This window comes from Lithobates pipiens, unplaced genomic scaffold (genome assembly GCF_037356315.1).
Source record: "Lithobates pipiens isolate NorthernLeopardFrog02 unplaced genomic scaffold, aLitPip1_a1.2 Scaffold_18, whole genome shotgun sequence".
Taxonomy (NCBI): Eukaryota; Metazoa; Chordata; class Amphibia; order Anura; family Ranidae; genus Lithobates; species Lithobates pipiens.
In genome coordinates this window covers 479,677,697-479,697,611 of record NW_027507758.1, presented here as the reverse complement: position 1 = coordinate 479,697,611, position 19,915 = coordinate 479,677,697, and the positions used below count along the sequence as shown (strand labels likewise).

General features: G+C 43.7%; 1 non-coding gene across 1 annotated transcript; it reads left to right on the top strand.

Annotated features, from left to right (window-relative positions):
- The first annotated feature begins 18,367 nt into the window (after window positions 1–18,367).
- TRNAF-GAA (transfer RNA phenylalanine (anticodon GAA)) lies at window positions 18,368–18,440 on the top strand. The gene has a single exon. It is a non-coding gene; the product is annotated as a tRNA-Phe (tRNA).
- Window positions 18,441–19,915: the final 1,475 nt, after the last annotated feature.

The following is a 19,915-nucleotide window of genomic DNA, read 5'->3' as shown; positions in this document are numbered from 1 at the left end:
GCTCCTTTTGGTGTACCGCTTTCTGACAAGAAAAGGAAGACCAAGCAGGAGTTTGAGAAAGTTGTTTAGAGCAGACTAAGGTCTGGGGCTCAGCAGAAACGCAATTGTGCAACATCCCGCAGTTTATGCTTTTCTCAGCCAATGTGCAAGGACAAGTCAAAATATCCCTTCTTCTTCATAGGACATTTGTACACCAACGCATAGTTCTGCAGAGCCTTGGGAAGAAAAGTCCAGCATGTTTCATTTTTGCTGTGCTCACCTGCAATATACCAATGAAAGCCGTGGGAACAAGACCTAGCCGCATTTGAAAGAAAAATGACTTTTTTGATGTGTAGTCCATAGAAACGGAAAGTAAAAATCAGGGGAGAAACTGAAAACTATGCTGGAAATCTAGGAAGTTGTGGAAATAGATGGCCAGCAGACAGGCATCAATCACAACATGAAAGGAGATTTTTGAACCGAGCTTGTCAAAAATAACTATTGTTTTTACTGTGGGTACAATGCTGATGTTATCAAAGAAAAGTGGATGCTGTGACTATAAACCTCCTTTAAGGGCTCAATGACCCCTTCGAGTCGACGCACGGTGCCACGTGTCTCCTGGACAAACCCTTTCTAAAGTGCCGAAATAGCTCAGTTGGGAGAGCGTTAGACTGAAGATCTAAAGGTCCCTGGTTCGATCCCGGGTTTCGGCAATTGTTGTATCCTTAACAGGGATAACCCTACCTTTGATTATATGACTTTCCCATGAATTAGGCCAGTGCGTGTTTGATTCTTTCGCTTCTCATGTGCCTGTTGTTCCTAACAGAGTGGTTGCTTAGTTTCACCTGGAACAAAGTAAAGTATCTTGCTGCCTGTTTTCCTTTCCGGCTAAATGCATAGACATAAAAATGTCACTCGTCATTGTCATTCCTTCACACCAGCACATGGTACCCCAGAATTGTCATCAAGATAAGGCAGAAAAGGCCGAAATAGCTCAGTTGGGAGAGCGTTAGACTGAAGATCTAAAGGTCCCTGGTTCGATCCTGGGTTTCGGCAACTGTATCTGCTCCTTTTGGTGTACCGCTTTCTGACAAGAAAAGGAAGACCAAGCAGGAGTTTGTGAAAGTTGTTTAGAGCAGACTAAGGTCTGGGGCTCAGCAGAAACGCAATTGTGCAACATCCCGCAGTTTATGCTTTTCTCAGCCAATGTGCAAGGACAAGTCAAAATATCCCTTCTTCTTCATAGGACATTTGTACACCAACGCATAGTTCTGCAGAGCCTTGGGAAGAAAAGTCCAGCATGTTTCATTTTTGCTGTGCTCACCTGCAATATACCAATGAAAGCCGTGGGAACAAGACCTAGCCGCATTTGAAAGAAAAATGACTTTTTTGATGTGTAGTCCATAGAAACGGAAAGTAAAAATCAGGGGAGAAACTGAAAACTATGCTGGAAATCTAGGAAGTTGTGGAAATAGATGGCCAGCAGACAGGCATCAATCACAACATGAAAGGAGATTTTTGAACCGAGCTTGTCAAAAATAACTATTGTTTTTACTGTGGGTACAATGCTGATGTTATCAAAGAAAAGTGGATGCTGTGACTATAAACCTCCTTTAAGGGCTCAATGACCCCTTCGAGTCGACGCACGGTGCCACGTGTCTCCTGGACAAACCCTTTCTAAAGTGCCGAAATAGCTCAGTTGGGAGAGCGTTAGACTGAAGATCTAAAGGTCCCTCGTTCGATCCCGGGTTTCGGCAATTGTTGTATCCTTAACAGGGATAACCCTACCTTTGATTATATGACTTTCCCATGAATTAGGCCAGTGCGTGTTTGATTCTTTCGCTTCTCATGTGCCTGTTGTTCCTAACAGAGTGGTTGCTTAGGTTCACCTGGAACAAAGTAAAGTATCTTGCTGCCTGTTTTCCTTTCCGGCTAAATGCATAGACATAAAAATGTCACTCGTCATTGTCATTCCTTCACACCAGCACATGGTACCCCAGAATTGTCATCAAGATTAGGCAGAAAAGGCCGAAATAGCTCAGTTGGGAGAGCATTAGACTGAAGATCTAAAGGTCCCTGGTTCGATCCCGGGTTTCGGCAACTGTACCTGCTCCTTTTGGTGTACCGCTTTCTGACAAGAAAAGGAAGACCAAGCAGGAGTTTGAGAAAGTTGTTTAGAGCAGACTAAGGTCTGGGGCTCAGCAGAAACGCAATTGTGCAACATCCCGCAGTTTATGCTTTTCTCAGCCAATGTGCAAGGACAAGTCAAAATATCCCTTCTTCTTCATAGGACATTTGTACACCAACGCATAGTTCTGCAGAGCCTTGGGAAGAAAAGTCCAGCATGTTTCATTTTTGCTGTGCTCACCTGCAATATACCAATGAAAGCCGTGGGAACAAGACCTAGCCGCATTTGAAAGAAAAATGACTTTTTTGATGTGTAGTCCATAGAAACGGAAAGTAAAAATCAGGGGAGAAACTGAAAACTATGCTGGAAATCTAGGAAGTTGTGGAAATAGATGGCCAGCAGACAGGCATCAATCACAACATGAAAGGAGATTTTTGAACCGAGCTTGTCAAAAATAACTATTGTTTTTACTGTGGGTACAATGCTGATGTTATCAAAGAAAAGTGGATGCTGTGACTATAAACCTCCTTTAAGGGCTCAATGACCCCTTCGAGTCGACGCACGGTGCCACGTGTCTCCTGGACAAACCCTTTCTAAAGTGCCGAAATAGCTCAGTTGGGAGAGCGTTAGACTGAAGATCTAAAGGTCCCTGGTTCGATCCCGGGTTTCGGCAATTGTTGTATCCTTAACAGGGATAACCCTACCTTTGATTATATGACTTTCCCATGAATTAGGCCAGTGCGTGTTTGATTCTTTCGCTTCTCATGTGCCTGTTGTTCCTAACAGAGTGGTTGCTTAGTTTCACCTGGAACAAAGTAAAGTATCTTGCTGCCTGTTTTCCTTTCCGGCTAAATGCATAGACATAAAAATGTCACTCGTCATTGTCATTCCTTCACACCAGCACATGGTACCCCAGAATTGTCATCAAGATTAGGCAAAAAAGGCCGAAATAGCTCAGTTGGGAGAGCGTTAGACTGAAGATCTAAAGGTCCCTGGTTCGATCCCGGGTTTCGGCAACTGTACCTGCTCCTTTTGGTGTACCGCTTTCTGACAAGAAAAGGAAGACCAAGCAGGAGTTTGTGAAAGTTGTTTAGAGCAGACTAAGGTCTGGGGCTCAGCAGAAACGCAATTGTGCAACATCCCGCAGTTTATGCTTTTCTCAGCCAATGTGCAAGGACAAGTCAAAATATCCCTTCTTCTTCATAGGACATTTGTACACCAACGCATAGTTCTGCAGAGCCTTGGGAAGAAAAGTCCAGCATGTTTCATTTTTGCTGTGCTCACCTGCAATATACCAATGAAAGCCGTGGGAACAAGACCTAGCCGCATTTGAAAGAAAAATGACTTTTTTGATGTGTAGTCCATAGAAACGGAAAGTAAAAATCAGGGGAGAAACTGAAAACTATGCTGGAAATCTAGGAAGTTGTGGAAATAGATGGCCAGCAGACAGGCATCAATCACAACATGAAAGGAGATTTTTGAACCGAGCTTGTCAAAAATAACTATTGTTTTTACTGTGGGTACAATGCTGATGTTATCAAAGAAAAGTGGATGCTGTGACTATAAACCTCCTTTAAGGGCTCAATGACCCCTTCGAGTCGACGCACGGTGCCACGTGTCTCCTGGACAAACCCTTTCTAAAGTGCCGAAATAGCTCAGTTGGGAGAGCATTAGACTGAAGATCTAAAGGTCCCTGGTTCGATCCCGGGTTTCGGCAATTGTTGTATCCTTAACAGGGATAACCCTACCTTTGATTATATGACTTTCCCATGAATTAGGCCAGTGCGTGTTTGATTCTTTCGCTTCTCATGTGCCTGTTGTTCCTAACAGAGTGGTTGCTTAGGTTCACCTGGAACAAAGTAAAGTATCTTGCTGCCTGTTTTCCTTTCCGGCTAAATGCATAGACATAAAAATGTCACTCGTCATTGTCATTCCTTCACACCAGCACATGGTACCCCAGAATTGTCATCAAGATTAGGCAGAAAAGGCCGAAATAGCTCAGTTGGGAGAGCGTTAGACTGAAGATCTAAAGGTCCCTGGTTCGATCCCGGGTTTCGGCAACTGTACCTGCTCCTTTTGGTGTACCGCTTTCTGACAAGAAAAGGAAGACCAAGCAGGAGTTTGAGAAAGTTGTTTAGAGCAGACTAAGGTCTGGGGCTCAGCAGAAACGCAATTGTGCAACATCCCGCAGTTTATGCTTTTCTCAGCCAATGTGCAAGGACAAGTCAAAATATCCCTTCTTCTTCATAGGACATTTGTACACCAACGCATAGTTCTGCAGAGCCTTGGGAAGAAAAGTCCAGCATGTTTCATTTTTGCTGTGCTCACCTGCAATATACCAATGAAAGCCGTGGGAACAAGACCTAGCCGCATTTGAAAGAAAAATGACTTTTTTGATGTGTAGTCCATAGAAACGGAAAGTAAAAATCAGGGGAGAAACTGAAAACTATGCTGGAAATCTAGGAAGTTGTGGAAATAGATGGCCAGCAGACAGGCATCAATCACAACATGAAAGGAGATTTTTGAACCGAGCTTGTCAAAAATAACTATTGTTTTTACTGTGGGTACAATGCTGATGTTATCAAAGAAAAGTGGATGCTGTGACTATAAACCTCCTTTAAGGGCTCAATGACCCCTTCGAGTCGACGCACGGTGCCACGTGTCTCCTGGACAAACCCTTTCTAAAGTGCCGAAATAGCTCAGTTGGGAGAGCGTTAGACTGAAGATCTAAAGGTCCCTGGTTCGATCCCGGGTTTCGGCAATTGTTGTATCCTTAACAGGGATAACCCTACCTTTGATTATATGACTTTCCCATGAATTAGGCCAGTGCATGTTTGATTCTTTCGCTTCTCATGTGCCTGTTGTTCCTAACAGAGTGGTTGCTTAGTTTCACCTGGAACAAAGTAAAGTATCTTGCTGCCTGTTTTCCTTTCCGGCTAAATGCATAGACATAAAAATGTCAGTCGTCTTTGTCATACCTTCACACCAGCACATGGTACCCCAGAATTGTCATCAAGATTAGGCAGAAAAGGCCAAAATAGCTCAGTTGGGAGAGCGTTAGACTGAAGATCTAAAGGTCCCTGGTTCGATCCCGGGTTTTGGCAACTGTACCTGCTCCTTTTGGTGTACCGCTTTCTGACAAGAAAAGGAAGACCAAGCAGGAGTTTGAGAAAGTTGTTTAGAGCAGACTAAGGTCTGGGGCTCAGCAGAAACGCAATTGTGCAACATCCCGCAGTTTATGCTTTTCTCAGCCAATGTGCAAGGACAAGTCAAAATATCCCTTCTTCTTCATAGGACATTTGTACACCAACGCATAGTTCTGCAGAGCCTTGGGAAGAAAAGTCCAGCATGTTTCATTTTTGCTGTGCTCACCTGCAATATACCAATGAAAGCCGTGGGAACAAGACCTAGCCGCATTTGAAAGAAAAATGACTTTTTTGATGTGTAGTCCATAGAAACGGAAAGTAAAAATCAGGGGAGAAACTGAAAACTATGCTGGAAATCTAGGAAGTTGTGGAAATAGATGGCCAGCAGACAGGCATCAATCACAACATGAAAGGAGATTTTTGAACCGAGCTTGTCAAAAATAACTATTGTTTTTACTGTGGGTACAATGCTGATGTTATCAAAGAAAAGTGGATGCTGTGACTATAAACCTCCTTTAAGGGCTCAATGACCCCTTCGAGTCGACGCACGGTGCCACGTGTCTCCTGGACAAACCCTTTCTAAAGTGCCGAAATAGCTCAGTTGGGAGAGCGTTAGACTGAAGATCTAAAGGTCCCTGGTTCGATCCCGGGTTTCGGCAATTGTTGTATCCTTAACAGGGATAACCCTACCTTTGATTATATGACTTTCCCATGAATTAGGCCAGTGCGTGTTTGATTCTTTCGCTTCTCATGTGCCTGTTGTTCCTAACAGAGTGGTTGCTTAGTTTCACCTGGAACAAAGTAAAGTATCTTGCTGCCTGTTTTCCTTTCCGGCTAAATGCATAGACATAAAAATGTCACTCGTCATTGTCATTCCTTCACACCAGCACATGGTACCCCAGAATTGTCATCAAGATTAGGCAAAAAAGGCCGAAATAGCTCAGTTGGGAGAGCGTTAGACTGAAGATCTAAAGGTCCCTGGTTCGATCCCGGGTTTCGGCAACTGTACCTGCTCCTTTTGGTGTACCGCTTTCTGACAAGAAAAGGAAGACCAAGCAGGAGTTTGTGAAAGTTGTTTAGAGCAGACTAAGGTCTGGGGCTCAGCAGAAACGCAATTGTGCAACATCCCGCAGTTTATGCTTTTCTCAGCCAATGTGCAAGGACAAGTCAAAATATCCCTTCTTCTTCATAGGACATTTGTACACCAACGCATAGTTCTGCAGAGCCTTGGGAAGAAAAGTCCAGCATGTTTCATTTTTGCTGTGCTCACCTGCAATATACCAATGAAAGCCGTGGGAACAAGACCTAGCCGCATTTGAAAGAAAAATGACTTTTTTGATGTGTAGTCCATAGAAACGGAAAGTAAAAATCAGGGGAGAAACTGAAAACTATGCTGGAAATCTAGGAAGTTGTGGAAATAGATGGCCAGCAGACAGGCATCAATCACAACATGAAAGGAGATTTTTGAACCGAGCTTGTCAAAAATAACTATTGTTTTTACTGTGGGTACAATGCTGATGTTATCAAAGAAAAGTGGATGCTGTGACTATAAACCTCCTTTAAGGGCTCAATGACCCCTTCGAGTCGACGCACGGTGCCACGTGTCTCCTGGACAAACCCTTTCTAAAGTGCCGAAATAGCTCAGTTGGGAGAGCGTTAGACTGAAGATCTAAAGGTCCCTGGTTCGATCCCGGGTTTCGGCAATTGTTGTATCCTTAACAGGGATAACCCTACCTTTGATTATATGACTTTCCCATGAATTAGGCCAGTGCGTGTTTGATTCTTTCGCTTCTCATGTGCCTGTTGTTCCTAACAGAGTGGTTGCTTAGGTTCACCTGGAACAAAGTAAAGTATCTTGCTGCCTGTTTTCCTTTCCGGCTAAATGCATAGACATAAAAATGTCACTCGTCATTGTCATTCCTTCACACCAGCACATGGTACCCCAGAATTGTCATCAAGATTAGGCAGAAAAGGCCGAAATAGCTCAGTTGGGAGAGCGTTAGACTGAAGATCTAAAGGTCCCTGGTTCGATCCCGGGTTTCGGCAACTGTACCTGCTCCTTTTGGTGTACCGCTTTCTGACAAGAAAAGGAAGACCAAGCAGGAGTTTGAGAAAGTTGTTTAGAGCAGACTAAGGTCTGGGGCTCAGCAGAAACGCAATTGTGCAACATCCCGCAGTTTATGCTTTTCTCAGCCAATGTGCAAGGACAAGTCAAAATATCCCTTCTTCTTCATAGGACATTTGTACACCAACGCATAGTTCTGCAGAGCCTTGGGAAGAAAAGTCCAGCATGTTTCATTTTTGCTGTGCTCACCTGCAATATACCAATGAAAGCCGTGGGAACAAGACCTAGCCGCATTTGAAAGAAAAATGACTTTTTTGATGTGTAGTCCATAGAAACGGAAAGTAAAAATCAGGGGAGAAACTGAAAACTATGCTGGAAATCTAGGAAGTTGTGGAAATAGATGGCCAGCAGACAGGCATCAATCACAACATGAAAGGAGATTTTTGAACCGAGCTTGTCAAAAATAACTATTGTTTTTACTGTGGGTACAATGCTGATGTTATCAAAGAAAAGTGGATGCTGTGACTATAAACCTCCTTTAAGGGCTCAATGACCCCTTCGAGTCGACGCACGGTGCCACGTGTCTCCTGGACAAACCCTTTCTAAAGTGCCGAAATAGCTCAGTTGGGAGAGCGTTAGACTGAAGATCTAAAGGTCCCTGGTTCGATCCTGGGTTTCGGCAATTGTTGTATCCTTAACAGGGATAACCCTACCTTTGATTATATGACTTTCCCATGAATTAGGCCAGTGCGTGTTTGATTCTTTCGCTTCTCATGTGCCTGTTGTTCCTAACAGAGTGGTTGCTTAGTTTCACCTGGAACAAAGTAAAGTATCTTGCTGCCTGTTTTCCTTTCCGGCTAAATGCATAGACATAAAAATGTCAGTCGTCTTTGTCATACCTTCACACCAGCACATGGTACCCCAGAATTGTCATCAAGATTAGGCAGAAAAGGCCAAAATAGCTCAGTTGGGAGAGCGTTAGACTGAAGATCTAAAGGTCCCTGGTTCGATCCCGGGTTTTGGCAACTGTACCTGCTCCTTTTGGTGTACCGCTTTCTGACAAGAAAAGGAAGACCAAGCAGGAGTTTGAGAAAGTTGTTTAGAGCAGACTAAGGTCTGGGGCTCAGCAGAAACGCAATTGTGCAACATCCCGCAGTTTATGCTTTTCTCAGCCAATGTGCAAGGACAAGTCAAAATATCCCTTCTTCTTCATAGGACATTTGTACACCAACGCATAGTTCTGCAGAGCCTTGGGAAGAAAAGTCCAGCATGTTTCATTTTTGCTGTGCTCACCTGCAATATACCAATGAAAGCCGTGGGAACAAGACCTAGCCGCATTTGAAAGAAAAATGACTTTTTTGATGTGTAGTCCATAGAAACGGAAAGTAAAAATCAGGGGAGAAACTGAAAACTATGCTGGAAATCTAGGAAGTTGTGGAAATAGATGGCCAGCAGACAGGCATCAATCACAACATGAAAGGAGATTTTTGAACCGAGCTTGTCAAAAATAACTATTGTTTTTACTGTGGGTACAATGCTGATGTTATCAAAGAAAAGTGGATGCTGTGACTATAAACCTCCTTTAAGGGCTCAATGACCCCTTCGAGTCGACGCACGGTGCCACGTGTCTCCTGGCCAAACCCTTTCTAAAGTGCCGAAATAGCTCAGTTGGGAGAGCGTTAGACTGAAGATCTAAAGGTCCCTGGTTCGATCCCGGGTTTCGGCAATTGTTGTATCCTTAACAGGGATAACCCTACCTTTGATTATATGACTTTCCCATGAATTAGGCCAGTGCGTGTTTGATTCTTTCGCTTCTCATGTGCCTGTTGTTCCTAACAGAGTGGTTGCTTAGTTTCACCTGGAACAAAGTAAAGTATCTTGCTGCCTGTTTTCCTTTCCGGCTAAATGCATAGACATAAAAATGTCACTCGTCATTGTCATTCCTTCACACCAGCACATGGTACCCCAGAATTGTCATCAAGATAAGGCAGAAAAGGCCGAAATAGCTCAGTTGGGAGAGCGTTAGACTGAAGATCTAAAGGTCCCTGGTTCGATCCCGGGTTTCGGCAACTGTATCTGCTCCTTTTGGTGTACCGCTTTCTGACAAGAAAAGGAAGACCAAGCAGGAGTTTGTGAAAGTTGTTTAGAGCAGACTAAGGTCTGGGGCTCAGCAGAAACGCAATAGTGCAACATCCCGCAGTTTATGCTTTTCTCAGCCAATGTGCAAGGACAAGTCAAAATATCCCTTCTTCTTCATAGGACATTTGTACACCAACGCATAGTTCTGCAGAGCCTTGGGAAGAAAAGTCCAGCATGTTTCATTTTTGCTGTGCTCACCTGCAATATACCAATGAAAGCCGTGGGAACAAGACCTAGCCGCATTTGAAAGAAAAATGACTTTTTTGATGTGTAGTCCATAGAAACGGAAAGTAAAAATCAGGGGAGAAACTGAAAACTATGCTGGAAATCTAGGAAGTTGTGGAAATAGATGGCCAGCAGACAGGCATCAATCACAACATGAAAGGAGATTTTTGAACCGAGCTTGTCAAAAATAACTATTGTTTTTACTGTGGGTACAATGCTGATGTTATCAAAGAAAAGTGGATGCTGTGACTATAAACCTCCTTTAAGGGCTCAATGACCCCTTCGAGTCGACGCACGGTGCCACGTGTCTCCTGGACAAACCCTTTCTAAAGTGCCGAAATAGCTCAGTTGGGAGAGCGTTAGACTGAAGATCTAAAGGTCCCTCGTTCGATCCCGGGTTTCGGCAATTGTTGTATCCTTAACAGGGATAACCCTACCTTTGATTATATGACTTTCCCATGAATTAGGCCAGTGCGTGTTTGATTCTTTCGCTTCTCATGTGCCTGTTGTTCCTAACAGAGTGGTTGCTTAGGTTCACCTGGAACAAAGTAAAGTATCTTGCTGCCTGTTTTCCTTTCCGGCTAAATGCATAGACATAAAAATGTCACTCGTCATTGTCATTCCTTCACACCAGCACATGGTACCCCAGAATTGTCATCAAGATTAGGCAGAAAAGGCCGAAATAGCTCAGTTGGGAGAGCATTAGACTGAAGATCTAAAGGTCCCTGGTTCGATCCCGGGTTTCGGCAACTGTACCTGCTCCTTTTGGTGTACCGCTTTCTGACAAGAAAAGGAAGACCAAGCAGGAGTTTGAGAAAGTTGTTTAGAGCAGACTAAGGTCTGGGGCTCAGCAGAAACGCAATTGTGCAACATCCCGCAGTTTATGCTTTTCTCAGCCAATGTGCAAGGACAAGTCAAAATATCCCTTCTTCTTCATAGGACATTTGTACACCAACGCATAGTTCTGCAGAGCCTTGGGAAGAAAAGTCCAGCATGTTTCATTTTTGCTGTGCTCACCTGCAATATACCAATGAAAGCCGTGGGAACAAGACCTAGCCGCATTTGAAAGAAAAATGACTTTTTTGATGTGTAGTCCATAGAAACGGAAAGTAAAAATCAGGGGAGAAACTGAAAACTATGCTGGAAATCTAGGAAGTTGTGGAAATAGATGGCCAGCAGACAGGCATCAATCACAACATGAAAGGAGATTTTTGAACCGAGCTTGTCAAAAATAACTATTGTTTTTACTGTGGGTACAATGCTGATGTTATCAAAGAAAAGTGGATGCTGTGACTATAAACCTCCTTTAAGGGCTCAATGACCCCTTCGAGTCGACGCACGGTGCCACGTGTCTCCTGGACAAACCCTTTCTAAAGTGCCGAAATAGCTCAGTTGTGAGAGCGTTAGACTGAAGATCTAAAGGTCCCTGGATTGATCCCGGGTTTCGGCAATTGTTGTATCCTTAACAGGGATAACCCTACCTTTGATTATATGACTTTCCCATGAATTAGGCCAGTGCGTGTTTGATTCTTTCGCTTCTCATGTGCCTGTTGTTCCTAACAGAGTGGTTGCTTAGTTTCACCTGGAACAAAGTAAAGTATCTTGCTGCCTGTTTTCCTTTCCGGCTAAATGCATAGACATAAAAATGTCAGTCGTCTTTGTCATACCTTCACACCAGCACATGGTACCCCAGAATTGTCATCAAGATTAGGCAGAAAAGGCCAAAATAGCTCAGTTGGGAGAGCGTTAGACTGAAGATCTAAAGGTCCCTGGTTCGATCCCGGGTTTTGGCAACTGTACCTGCTCCTTTTGGTGTACCGCTTTCTGACAAGAAAAGGAAGACCAAGCAGGAGTTTGAGAAAGTTGTTTAGAGCAGACTAAGGTCTGGGGCTCAGCAGAAACGCAATTGTGCAACATCCCGCAGTTTATGCTTTTCTCAGCCAATGTGCAAGGACAAGTCAAAATATCCCTTCTTCTTCATAGGACATTTGTACACCAACGCATAGTTCTGCAGAGCCTTGGGAAGAAAAGTCCAGCATGTTTCATTTTTGCTGTGCTCACCTGCAATATACCAATGAAAGCCGTGGGAACAAGACCTAGCCGCATTTGAAAGAAAAATGACTTTTTTGATGTGTAGTCCATAGAAACGGAAAGTAAAAATCAGGGGAGAAACTGAAAACTATGCTGGAAATCTAGGAAGTTGTGGAAATAGATGGCCAGCAGACAGGCATCAATCACAACATGAAAGGAGATTTTTGAACCGAGCTTGTCAAAAATAACTATTGTTTTTACTGTGGGTACAATGCTGATGTTATCAAAGAAAAGTGGATGCTGTGACTATAAACCTCCTTTAAGGGCTCAATGACCCCTTCGAGTCGACGCACGGTGCCACGTGTCTCCTGGACAAACCCTTTCTAAAATGCTGTAATAGCTCAGTTGGGAGAGCGTTAGACTGAACATCTAAAGGTCCCTGGTTCGATCCCGGGTTTCGGCAATTGTTGTATCCTTAACAGGGATAACCCTACCTTTGATTATATGACTTTCCCATGAATTAGGCCAGTGCGTGTTTGATTCTTTCGCTTCTCATGTGCCTGTTGTTCCTAACAGAGTGGTTGCTTAGTTTCACCTGGAACAAAGTAAAGTATCTTGCTGCCTGTTTTCCTTTCCGGCTAAATGCATAGACATAAAAATGTCACTCGTCTTTGTCATTCCTTCACACCAGCACATGGTACCCCAGAATTGTCATCAAGATTAGGCAGAAAAGGCCGAAATAGCTCAGTTGGGAGAGCGTTAGACTGAAGATCTAAAGGTCCCTGGTTCGATCCCGGGTTTCGGCAACTGTACCTGCTCCTTTTGGTGTACCGCTTTCTGACAAGAAAAGGAAGACCAAGCAGGAGTTTGAGAAAGTTGTTTAGAGCAGACTAAGGTCTGGGGCTCAGCAGAAACGCAATTGTGCAACATCCCGCAGTTTATGCTTTTCTCAGCCAATGTGCAAGGACAAGTCAAAATATCCCTTCTTCTTCATAGGACATTTGTACACCAACGCATAGTTCTGCAGAGCCTTGGGAAGAAAAGTCCAGCATGTTTCATTTTTGCTGTGCTCACCTGCAATATACCAATGAAAGCCGTGGGAACAAGACCTAGCCGCATTTGAAAGAAAAATGACTTTTTTGATGTGTAGTCCATAGAAACGGAAAGTAAAAATCAGGGGAGAAACTGAAAACTATGCTGGAAATCTAGGAAGTTGTGGAAATAGATGGCCAGCAGACAGGCATCAATCACAACATGAAAGGAGATTTTTGAACCGAGCTTGTCAAAAATAACTATTGTTTTTACTGTGGGTACAATGCTGATGTTATCAAAGAAAAGTGGATGCTGTGACTATAAACCTCCTTTAAGGGCTCAATGACCCCTTCGAGTCGACGCACGGTGCCACGTGTCTCCTGGACAAACCCTTTCTAAAGTGCCGAAATAGCTCAGTTGGGAGAGCGTTAGACTGAAGATCTAAAGGTCCCTGGTTCGATCCTGGGTTTCGGCAATTGTTGTATCCTTAACAGGGATAACCCTACCTTTGATTATATGACTTTCCCATGAATTAGGCCAGTGCGTGTTTGATTCTTTCGCTTCTCATGTGCCTGTTGTTCCTAACAGAGTGGTTGCTTAGTTTCACCTGGAACAAAGTAAAGTATCTTGCTGCCTGTTTTCCTTTCCGGCTAAATGCATAGACATAAAAATGTCAGTCGTCTTTGTCATACCTTCACACCAGCACATGGTACCCCAGAATTGTCATCAAGATTAGGCAGAAAAGGCCAAAATAGCTCAGTTGGGAGAGCGTTAGACTGAAGATCTAAAGGTCCCTGGTTCGATCCCGGGTTTTGGCAACTGTACCTGCTCCTTTTGGTGTACCGCTTTCTGACAAGAAAAGGAAGACCAAGCAGGAGTTTGAGAAAGTTGTTTAGAGCAGACTAAGGTCTGGGGCTCAGCAGAAACGCAATTGTGCAACATCCCGCAGTTTATGCTTTTCTCAGCCAATGTGCAAGGACAAGTCAAAATATCCCTTCTTCTTCATAGGACATTTGTACACCAACGCATAGTTCTGCAGAGCCTTGGGAAGAAAAGTCCAGCATGTTTCATTTTTGCTGTGCTCACCTGCAATATACCAATGAAAGCCGTGGGAACAAGACCTAGCCGCATTTGAAAGAAAAATGACTTTTTTGATGTGTAGTCCATAGAAACGGAAAGTAAAAATCAGGGGAGAAACTGAAAACTATGCTGGAAATCTAGGAAGTTGTGGAAATAGATGGCCAGCAGACAGGCATCAATCACAACATGAAAGGAGATTTTTGAACCGAGCTTGTCAAAAATAACTATTGTTTTTACTGTGGGTACAATGCTGATGTTATCAAAGAAAAGTGGATGCTGTGACTATAAACCTCCTTTAAGGGCTCAATGACCCCTTCGAGTCGACGCACGGTGCCACGTGTCTCCTGGCCAAACCCTTTCTAAAGTGCCGAAATAGCTCAGTTGGGAGAGCGTTAGACTGAAGATCTAAAGGTCCCTGGATTGATCCCGGGTTTCGGCAATTGTTGTATCCTTAACAGGGATAACCCTACCTTTGATTATATGACTTTCCCATGAATTAGGCCAGTGCGTGTTTGATTCTTTCGCTTCTCATGTGCCTGTTGTTCCTAACAGAGTGGTTGCTTAGTTTCACCTGGAACAAAGTAAAGTATCTTGCTGCCTGTTTTCCTTTCCGGCTAAATGCATAGACATAAAAATGTCACTCGTCATTGTCATTCCTTCACACCAGCACATGGTACCCCAGAATTGTCATCAAGATAAGGCAGAAAAGGCCGAAATAGCTCAGTTGGGAGAGCGTTAGACTGAAGATCTAAAGGTCCCTGGTTCGATCCCGGGTTTCGGCAACTGTATCTGCTCCTTTTGGTGTACCGCTTTCTGACAAGAAAAGGAAGACCAAGCAGGAGTTTGTGAAAGTTGTTTAGAGCAGACTAAGGTCTGGGGCTCAGCAGAAACGCAATAGTGCAACATCCCGCAGTTTATGCTTTTCTCAGCCAATGTGCAAGGACAAGTCAAAATATCCCTTCTTCTTCATAGGACATTTGTACACCAACGCATAGTTCTGCAGAGCCTTGGGAAGAAAAGTCCAGCATGTTTCATTTTTGCTGTGCTCACCTGCAATATACCAATGAAAGCCGTGGGAACAAGACCTAGCCGCATTTGAAAGAAAAATGACTTTTTTGATGTGTAGTCCATAGAAACGGAAAGTAAAAATCAGGGGAGAAACTGAAAACTATGCTGGAAATCTAGGAAGTTGTGGAAATAGATGGCCAGCAGACAGGCATCAATCACAACATGAAAGGAGATTTTTGAACCGAGCTTGTCAAAAATAACTATTGTTTTTACTGTGGGTACAATGCTGATGTTATCAAAGAAAAGTGGATGCTGTGACTATAAACCTCCTTTAAGGGCTCAATGACCCCTTCGAGTCGACGCACGGTGCCACGTGTCTCCTGGACAAACCCTTTCTAAAGTGCCGAAATAGCTCAGTTGGGAGAGCGTTAGACTGAAGATCTAAAGGTCCCTCGTTCGATCCCGGGTTTCGGCAATTGTTGTATCCTTAACAGGGATAACCCTACCTTTGATTATATGACTTTCCCATGAATTAGGCCAGTGCGTGTTTGATTCTTTCGCTTCTCATGTGCCTGTTGTTCCTAACAGAGTGGTTGCTTAGGTTCACCTGGAACAAAGTAAAGTATCTTGCTGCCTGTTTTCCTTTCCGGCTAAATGCATAGACATAAAAATGTCACTCGTCATTGTCATTCCTTCACACCAGCACATGGTACCCCAGAATTGTCATCAAGATTAGGCAGAAAAGGCCGAAATAGCTCAGTTGGGAGAGCATTAGACTGAAGATCTAAAGGTCCCTGGTTCGATCCCGGGTTTCGGCAACTGTACCTGCTCCTTTTGGTGTACCGCTTTCTGACAAGAAAAGGAAGACCAAGCAGGAGTTTGAGAAAGTTGTTTAGAGCAGACTAAGGTCTGGGGCTCAGCAGAAACGCAATTGTGCAACATCCCGCAGTTTATGCTTTTCTCAGCCAATGTGCAAGGACAAGTCAAAATATCCCTTCTTCTTCATAGGACATTTGTACACCAACGCATAGTTCTGCAGAGCCTTGGGAAGAAAAGTCCAGCATGTTTCATTTTTGCTGTGCTCACCTGCAATATACCAATGAAAGCCGTGGGAACAAGACCTAGCCGCATTTGAAAGAAAAATGACTTTTTTGATGTGTAGTCCATAGAAACGGAAAGTAAAAATCAGGGGAGAAACTGAAAACTATGCTGGAAATCTAGGAAGTTGTGGAAATAGATGGCCAGCAGACAGGCATCAATCACAACATGAAAGGAGATTTTTGAACCGAGCTTGTCAAAAATAACTATTGTTTTTACTGTGGGTACAATGCTGATGTTATCAAAGAAAAGTGGATGCTGTGACTATAAACCTCCTTTAAGGGCTCAATGACCCCTTCGAGTCGACGCACGGTGCCACGTGTCTCCTGGACAAACCCTTTCTAAAGTGCCGAAATAGCTCAGTTGTAAGAGCGTTAGACTGAAGATCTAAAGGTCCCTGGATTGATCCCGGGTTTCGGCAATTGTTGTATCCTTAACAGGGATAACCCTACCTTTGATTATATGACTTTCCCATGAATTAGGCCAGTGCGTGTTTGATTCTTTCGCTTCTCATGTGCCTGTTGTTCCTAACAGAGTGGTTGCTTAGTTTCACCTGGAACAAAGTAAAGTATCTTGCTGCCTGTTTTCCTTTCCGGCTAAATGCATAGACATAAAAATGTCAGTCGTCTTTGTCATACCTTCACACCAGCACATGGTACCCCAGAATTGTCATCAAGATTAGGCAGAAAAGGCCAAAATAGCTCAGTTGGGAGAGCGTTAGACTGAAGATCTAAAGGTCCCTGGTTCGATCCTGGGTTTTGGCAACTGTACCTGCTCCTTTTGGTGTACCGCTTTCTGACAAGAAAAGGAAGACCAAGCAGGAGTTTGAGAAAGTTGTTTAGAGCAGACTAAGGTCTGGGGCTCAGCAGAAACGCAATTGTGCAACATCCCGCAGTTTATGCTTTTCTCAGCCAATGTGCAAGGACAAGTCAAAATATCCCTTCTTCTTCATAGGACATTTGTACACCAACGCATAGTTCTGCAGAGCCTTGGGAAGAAAAGTCCAGCATGTTTCATTTTTGCTGTGCTCACCTGCAATATACCAATGAAAGCCGTGGGAACAAGACCTAGCCGCATTTGAAAGAAAAATGACTTTTTTGATGTGTAGTCCATAGAAACGGAAAGTAAAAATCAGGGGAGAAACTGAAAACTATGCTGGAAATCTAGGAAGTTGTGGAAATAGATGGCCAGCAGACAGGCATCAATCACAACATGAAAGGAGATTTTTGAACCGAGCTTGTCAAAAATAACTATTGTTTTTACTGTGGGTACAATGCTGATGTTATCAAAGAAAAGTGGATGCTGTGACTATAAACCTCCTTTAAGGGCTCAATGACCCCTTCGAGTCGACGCACGGTGCCACGTGTCTCCTGGACAAACCCTTTCTAAAATGCTGTAATAGCTCAGTTGGGAGAGCGTTAGACTGAACATCTAAAGGTCCCTGGTTCGATCCCGGGTTTCGGCAATTGTTGTATCCTTAACAGGGATAACCCTACCTTTGATTATATGACTTTCCCATGAATTAGGCCAGTGCGTGTTTGATTCTTTCGCTTCTCATGTGCCTGTTGTTCCTAACAGAGTGGTTGCTTAGTTTCACCTGGAACAAAGTAAAGTATCTTGCTGCCTGTTTTCCTTTCCGGCTAAATGCATAGACATAAAAATGTCACTCGTCTTTGTCATTCCTTCACACCAGCACATGGTACCCCAGAATTGTCATCAAGATTAGGCAGAAAAGGCCGAAATAGCTCAGTTGGGAGAGCGTTAGACTGAAGATCTAAAGGTCCCTGGTTCGATCCCGGGTTTCGGCAACTGTACCTGCTCCTTTTGGTGTACCGCTTTCTGACAAGAAAAGGAAGACCAAGCAGGAGTTTGAGAAAGTTGTTTAGAGCAGACTAAGGTCTGGGGCTCAGCAGAAATGCAATTGTGCAACATCCCGCAGTTTATGCTTTTCTCAGCCAATGTGCAAGGACAAGTCAAAATATCCCTTCTTCTTCATAGGACATTTGTACACCAACGCATAGTTCTGCAGAGCCTTGGGAAGAAAAGTCCAGCATGTTTCATTTTTGCTGTGCTCACCTGCAATATACCAATGAAAGCCGTGGGAACAAGACCTAGCCGCATTTGAAAGAAAAATGACTTTTTTGATGTGTAGTCCATAGAAACGGAAAGTAAAAATCAGGGGAGAAACTGAAAACTATGCTGGAAATCTAGGAAGTTGTGGAAATAGATGGCCAGCAGACAGGCATCAATCACAACATGAAAGGAGATTTTTGAACCGAGCTTGTCAAAAATAACTATTGTTTTTACTGTGGGTACAATGCTGATGTTATCAAAGAAAAGTGGATGCTGTGACTATAAACCTCCTTTAAGGGCTCAATGACCCCTTCGAGTCGACGCACGGTGCCACGTGTCTCCTGGACAAACCCTTTCTAAAGTGCCGAAATAGCTCAGTTGGGAGAGCGTTAGACTGAAGATCTAAAGGTCCCTGGTTCGATTCCGGGTTTCGGCAATTGTTGTATCCTTAACAGGGATAACCCTACCTTTGATTATATGACTTTCCCATGAATTAGGCCAGTGCGTGTTTGATTCTTTCGCTTCTCATGTGCCTGTTGTTCCTAACAGAGTGGTTGCTTAGTTTCACCTGGAACAAAGTAAAGTATCTTGCTGCCTGTTTTCCTTTCCGGCTAAATGCATAGACATAAAAATGTCACTCGTCTTTGTCATTCCTTCACACCAGCACATGGTACCCCAGAATTGTCATCAAGATTAGGCAGAAAAGGCCGAAATAGCTCAGTTGGGAGAGCGTTAGACTGAAGATCTAAAGGTCCCTGGTTCGATCCCGGGTTTCGGCAACTGTACCTGCTCCTTTTGGTGTACCGCTTTCTGACAAGAAAAGGAAGACCAAGCAGGAGTTTGAGAAAGTTGTTTAGAGCAGACTAAGGTCTGGGGCTCAGCAGAAACGCAATTGTGCAACATCCCGCAGTTTATGCTTTTCTCAGCCAATGTGCAAGGACAAGTCAAAATATCCCTTCTTCTTCATAGGACATTTGTACACCAACGCATAGTTCTGCAGAGCCTTGGGAAGAAAAGTCCAGCATGTTTCATTTTTGCTGTGCTCACCTGCAATATACCAATGAAAGCCGTGGGAACAAGACCTAGCCGCATTTGAAAGAAAAATGACTTTTTTGATGTGTAGTCCATAGAAACGGAAAGTAAAAATCAGGGGAGAAACTGAAAACTATGCTGGAAATCTAGGAAGTTGTGGAAATAGATGGCCAGCAGACAGGCATCAATCACAACATGAAAGGAGATTTTTGAACCGAGCTTGTCAAAAATAACTATTGTTTTTACTGTGGGTACAATGCTGATGTTATCAAAGAAAAGTGGATGCTGTGACTATAAACCTCCTTTAAGGGCTCAATGACCCCTTCGAGTCGACGCACGGTGCCACGTGTCTCCTGGCCAAACCCTTTCTAAAGTGCCGAAATAGCTCAGTTGGGAGAGCGTTAGACTGAAGATCTAAAGGTCCCTGGTTCGATCCTGGGTTTTGGCAATTGTTGTATCCTTAACAGGGATAACCCTACCTTTGATTATATGACTTTCCCATGAATTAGGCCAGTGCGTGTTTGATTCTTTCGCTTCTCATGTGCCTGTTGTTCCTAACAGAGTGGTTGCTTAGTTTCACCTGGAACAAAGTAAAGTATCTTGCTGCCTGTTTTCCTTTCCGGCTAAATGCATAGACATAAAAATGTCACTCGTCATTGTCATTCCTTCACACCAGCACATGGTACCCCAGAATTGTCATCAAGATTAGGCAGAAAAGGCCGAAATAGCTCAGTTGGGAGAGCGTTAGACTGAAGATCTAAAGGTCCCTGGTTCGATCCCGGGTTTCGGCAACTGTACCTGCTCCTTTTGGTGTACCGCTTTCTGACAAGAAAAGGAAGACCAAGCAGGAGTTTGAGAAAGTTGTTTAGAGCAGACTAA